Here is a 6000-nt window from a genome sequence, read left to right on the forward strand (position 1 = left end):
GTTTCAAAAATGTGACCTCTGTCTTTAAGACATTCCTAGGTCATGAGTTTACAAAGGGCTTATTTATATTTCAAAAGAATCTGTATTCATTTCAAGGAGAGGAGAGAGTACTTAACAATTACACGTGTTCTAACGTAAATTTTCTAAGTAAAAGGAGGAGGGTGGAAATCTCTTTATTTCCAATGGGATGAATTAAACCTCATTTTAACCATGTATTTGCAGTTACAGAAGATCATTGTGTCAAGAACCCCTTCTTGGAGAGTGGGCTTCAAGAGACACGGTCTTGACCTCATCAAACACAGCATAAAAATGTTCAGATTTTTTTTTGAAGACAGACAAGTTAAGAAACTGAAATAGCAATAAAAATTATTAGGAATTAAAGGAAAGCAAGGTGAGAGTATTATATAAACAAGATAATTTGCTTTCTATGTAGCTAATAATCAGATATATCAGGAAGAGCACCAGAATTCTAGTATCTAGATGTTTTGAGAAGTGTACGATGAAAACAACTGAGAAAAGTAGATACAGTTGGCACTGAAAAACAAGAATTGGGTGAAGACTGCTGCTTATCCACGTACATATGACCTTTTTTTATATTATGAGAAAAAAAAACACGGTACATTTTTTAGCGACCCAACTAAGATATATTAAAACACAACAATAAAATAAGTGGAGAAATGGCAAGAAAATAACCTGTTTATCTTATATGATTTGAAAAAGCACATTTACAGCAACTTTTGCTTATGCCTAATTTTCAAAAAATAAAACATTGTATGTATGTGTGCGCACTAGGGTGTGTATATCTGAAAACATCTCAAAGAACTTATTTTAAAAAAAATACTTCAAAAAAATTTTACATAAGACGACATCATAAACATCTCCATGCCCACCACTTATGCTTTACCAAAGCCTCCTGTTGTACTTCCTTCAAAACGGTTCGTTCTTTAAAACTGGATCTTCTTGTTTTTGATCTGCCTCAGAGTTTCCATGTTTCTGATAAAATTGAGTCTTATCAGTCCAATATCAGTACCAGTTCTGTTTTGGAGCTACAAGGAATTCAACAATTCCTGCCCTGGCCTGCCCCCTGCAGACACAATTCGTAGGCCAGTCAACTGAACCCTGCTAGAAGTCTAGAGTGTCTCATACATTTAATTTCTGGCGCACAAGGATCAAGTGGTAAGTAACATGATGTACTTACATTACCTTCTCCCATTGGTCGTTGAGGTACACTGCTCCCAGGTGGGCTTTCTTCCCCAAACTTCAGTATTAGCAGTCCTAACTAACTACTGGTTTAAGGATCAAGCTTGATTCTTTGAGAGTTTTAATTTTTTAACTTAATATTGGACTCACACTACACATCTGAAAGTGAATTCCTCAAGTCTACCCAGAAAACTTGGCCTTCTCCATCTCAGTAAATGGCCACATCTTCCTTTTGCTTGCACAGGCCAAAACCCATGGGTAACCTTGACTCCTTTCTTTTTCTCATATTCTGCAACCACCTATCAGCAAGCAACTCCTCTTGGCTCTAGCATTTCTTTGCTAATCCCCACTTACAATCAGAAGCTTGAAAATGTTTTTAAGTTCATCAGATCATGCCTTTCACTCAAAATGTTCCCTTTCACTCAGACTACAATCGAAAGCCATTGCAATGGTTCACAAATCTCTGCTTTCTCTCTGACTCAGTCTCTTGCCATTTTCCTCCTCTCCCTTAGTTCAGCTACACTGTCTTTGTTACTGTTTCCTCAAACACATTAAGCATATCCTCACATCTGGGTCTTTTACCATGTATTCCTTCAACCATGCAATGTTTATTTATTTCTTTTCTGTCTTCAAACTGTCATTTGAAGAGAAAACAGAAAGGAAATAAGGAGTCTTCTAAGGTTAAGGAATCAATGAGTCTTCTCTTATAAGATTAAATGATAAAGTAAAGTCCACCCTCTGGGACCCCAATTCTCACCTCCTCTGCTTTGTGTACCTGCATGGTAATTATTACCAACTGATATGCTACACAGTGACATTTGCTTATGCATATATATTATGCCCTTAATCCCATTACAATGCAAGGTCTAAAAGAGGAGGAGGGTTTTTTTTTTTTGTTTTTTTTTCATTTACTGTTTTATTCTCAATACTTGTAAAAATACTCATGTTAAATGACACTTCTTCATGGAAGCCTTTCTTGACCAACCCATACCAAACCTTAGGTTAGTTCTCTGTTATACATTATTATCAAAAGCTCCCCTGTGTAGTGCTCATTGCCTTGCAAATTGCATTAACATAATGATCAGTGGATAATAAAGGTTCCACTAAAGGTTAAGCTTTAAGAACTTTTTTTGGCTTTGAGTACAGGAGCATTAAAAGTGTCTGGCACAAAATATTTAATATATATTTCTTGATAGGATGGTTAGCTGAAAAAGTGACTTCATGAATCCTGCACTCTACCCATGTCAGGTTACTTATAGTTCTTTGGGGTCCTTCATTTCTCTCTAAAGTAAATATGCTATTTACTATTCCTATCCTTCCTACATTGAACCTACCCCCAGTCCATTTACTTATTCACCCAACAATCAATTTTAAACAATTTTTCGTCACACTGATCTAGATGTTATATATACACCAGTCAACAAAACAAAGGTCTTATCCTCATAGAGCTTATATTACAATGGCGGGGGAGCCACATGGAATCTTAAAGAAGTATATAATATAAAGCCATAGATTAGCAAGTGCCATGATGAAAACATGAAGCAATTCCTTACTTTGTGGATAAAAGGTATGAGTGGGTATCTTCAGAAAAGGAGTAAAAGAAGTTCTCTTTGAGACGTGGAACAAGACAGAGAGTACACCCTGTAGAAATGCATGGTGTCCTTGAATCAGGGTCCATATCCTAGCTTCCTAGTACTTTACCACATATGGCTCAGAGCAGAGACCTTCTCCCATTCTGACACCAATTCCAAGGTGTTTTTTATTCCACACCATCAAGCAATTAACTCGGTTCTGACACTATGAATCTGGAGATAGCCTCATATCCCGTAGGTTAAAGACTCAGTCCTACAAGAATGTTCCTCAATCCACCCCTACTTCAAACACCAATCCCAAATCCAGGTTGTCACCTGCTACTGACCAACTGGCCATCAATGCAAGTTCCAAAGTCTCCCCCTCCCCCCCAGTACACACACTTCCCGCTTGATTAATTTGCTAGAGTGACTCACAGAACTCAGAGAAACAATTTACTTAAAAGATTACCAGTTTATTATAAAAGTACGTAACTCAGGAACAGCCAGATGGAAGAAATACATAGGGCAAAGCATGTAGGAAAGGACACAGAGCTTTTCTGCTCTCTGGGCAGCCATTCTGATTCTCCACATATTTACCAACCTAGAAGCTCTGTAAATTCCGTCATTTTGGGTTTTTACAGAGGCTCATTACATAGGCATGATTGATCAAATCATTGGACATTAGTGATTTCACTTGGTCTCCAGCTCTTCTCCCCTCTCTGGAGGTTGGAGGTAAAATTGGAAGTTCTAATCTTCTAATCACATCATTAGTTACTCTGGTGACCAGCCCCCAGTATTACTTTCCAAAAGTCTCTTCACTGACATAAACTCAGATGTGGTTCAAAGAGGTTTGTTACGTATATCAAGATAACTTCATCATTGTTATCAGGAAATTCCAAGAGTTTTAGGAACTCTGTGCCAGGAAGAGGGATGAAGATTAAATATCTATTTCTTATAAATTGCAATATCATACCTTCTTTAGAGTATTTTCCTTAGGTAGAGAGAGCCAAGTGCCTGGAACATTATATTTACTGACCCCTACCTCTCCCTCAAGCATCCAAAGCTAATGACTGAATAGTGTGAAAATACAAAAGTCTAGGTCCTTTGTTCAGATGCAATTCATGCTCCACTGGGGAGCAGCTTCTCCCCAGAGCCTTCCTTCCCAGTAAGGCATTACCTACACTTGAATCCTTGGCTCTGGATTTACTTCTGAAAGAACCTGACATAAGACACAACAAAAGAACATTCTAGGTATAAGAAATGGCAACTACCAACATGATTCAGAATATCGTTGATATACTTTGAGGGAAAGCAAGAAAGTTCATATGGCTCAGGTATGAGAGAAGTGTGGTAAGAAATAACATCAGACAGGGTCTAGACTGGTTGGTTTGATCCCCTCCACTTCTCCCATGCCCAACCATTGCTCTATGAGCTTTGGGACAGTGATTGTGTCTTGCTCATTCTGCTAGCTCTGGTGCCAATATTCTTTAGCTATTTAATACATACTTACCATTTTTTTTCTTTTAGGAAATTATCAAGTGGATATTTATTTGAACCTATTGTCTTATAGCTCATTCAGTTTTCAATTCACATTTTTATAACGTAAAAAACGAAAGACTGATAGAACTGCAGCAATATACACAGAAACAACTTTAGTGTCATAGTGAACAGACTAACTAACTGAACATTTGATAAGGTGTAAAAGAAAGTGTGAAAAATCACCTAAATGGCTAGGGTATTTGTGCTATATAAATTGTCATAGTGTTGAAAATAAATCCTGCATTTTTCTTCTGATTATGAGTTACTTCTTGTCATGCCCATTTAAAATATATATACACAGGGGCGCCTGGGTGGCGCAGTCGGTTAAGCGTCCGACTTCAGCCAGGTCACGATCTCGCGGTCCGTGAGTTCGAGCCCCGCGTCAGGCTCTGGGCTGATGGCTCGGAGCCTGGAGCCTGTTTCCGATTCTGTGTCTCCCTCTCTCTCTGCCCCTCCCCCGTTCATGCTCTGTCTCTCTCTGTCCCAAAAATAAATAAAAAACGTTGAAAAAAAAATTAAAAAAAAAAAAATATATATATATACACATATATACATATATATGCATTATATATAATAATATATATAATAAATATAAGTATATACATATATTTATGTATGTTTATATATATATTGATATATACATATATGTATATACATATCATATACATATGTAAATATATATCAATATATACATATATATGATTTTATTATATTTCTTAATCATTTCAAATTCATGATGCAATAGAGTGAAATGTAAGTATTCAATTATGTGTATTTTGAGATTATAAGAATGGATACCGATACAAATATTTCAGATGAGCTATGTCAATACAAAGTCCCAGTTCCAAATGTTTTAAAAATAATTCCATTACCCACACATGACAATAAAAGTATTTCCAAGAGCAAAAAAAGTATCCTGTGGGTGAACTTATCCATACCCAGGTAGGTAGTCTGGCAAGCATAAAATAAATCATTAAATATTAATAACTATCAATTTCCTGTATAGCTATCCTAAAAACATTTACCATATCTAATAAGCTCTTTGCCACTGCCCATGAGTCACACTTAGCTTCTGGTGTTGGACTGGATCCCTCAGCTGACAACATAGTACTTTTCATCTTTAGCAAAGCTAAAGGGTAAATTCTGGACTTTCAATTAGATACTTTTAATAATGTGCAGGCCTCCTATAGGGTATATAGACTTTTTAACAATACCTTTCATTTACCCATCATGCCATACCATGCCTTCTTACCAATAATTTATCTTTTTCTTAGATAATAAATGTCCTCATTATATACCATTAGTAATAGCATACCATATTAGTTCACGGTGGCTGCCATAAACTCACCACAAACTTGGTGGCTCAGAACCACAGAAATTTATTTGCACAGTTCTGGAGCCAGAAGCCTAGAAATCTAAACTCAGTTTTGCTGAGTTCAAATTAAGATGTCAGCAAGACTGCACTCTGAAGGCTTTAGGGAGAATCTGTCTCTCCCAGCTTCTCACGGCTATCGTCATTCCAAGGCTTGTGGTCACATCTCTTTCTTCTCCATCTTCACCTTGCCTTCTCCACTGTGTGTTTGTGCCAAAACACACCCTGTCTATTTTAAAGATACATGTGACTGAATTTAGGGCTTACCTGTAAAATCAAGAATAAGCATTTTTTCCTCTCAATATCCTTAACCTAATA

This window comes from Panthera onca, chromosome C1 (assembly GCF_046562875.1).
Source record: "Panthera onca isolate mPanOnc1 chromosome C1, mPanOnc1 haplotype 2, whole genome shotgun sequence".
NCBI lineage: Eukaryota > Metazoa > Chordata > Mammalia > Carnivora > Felidae > Panthera > Panthera onca.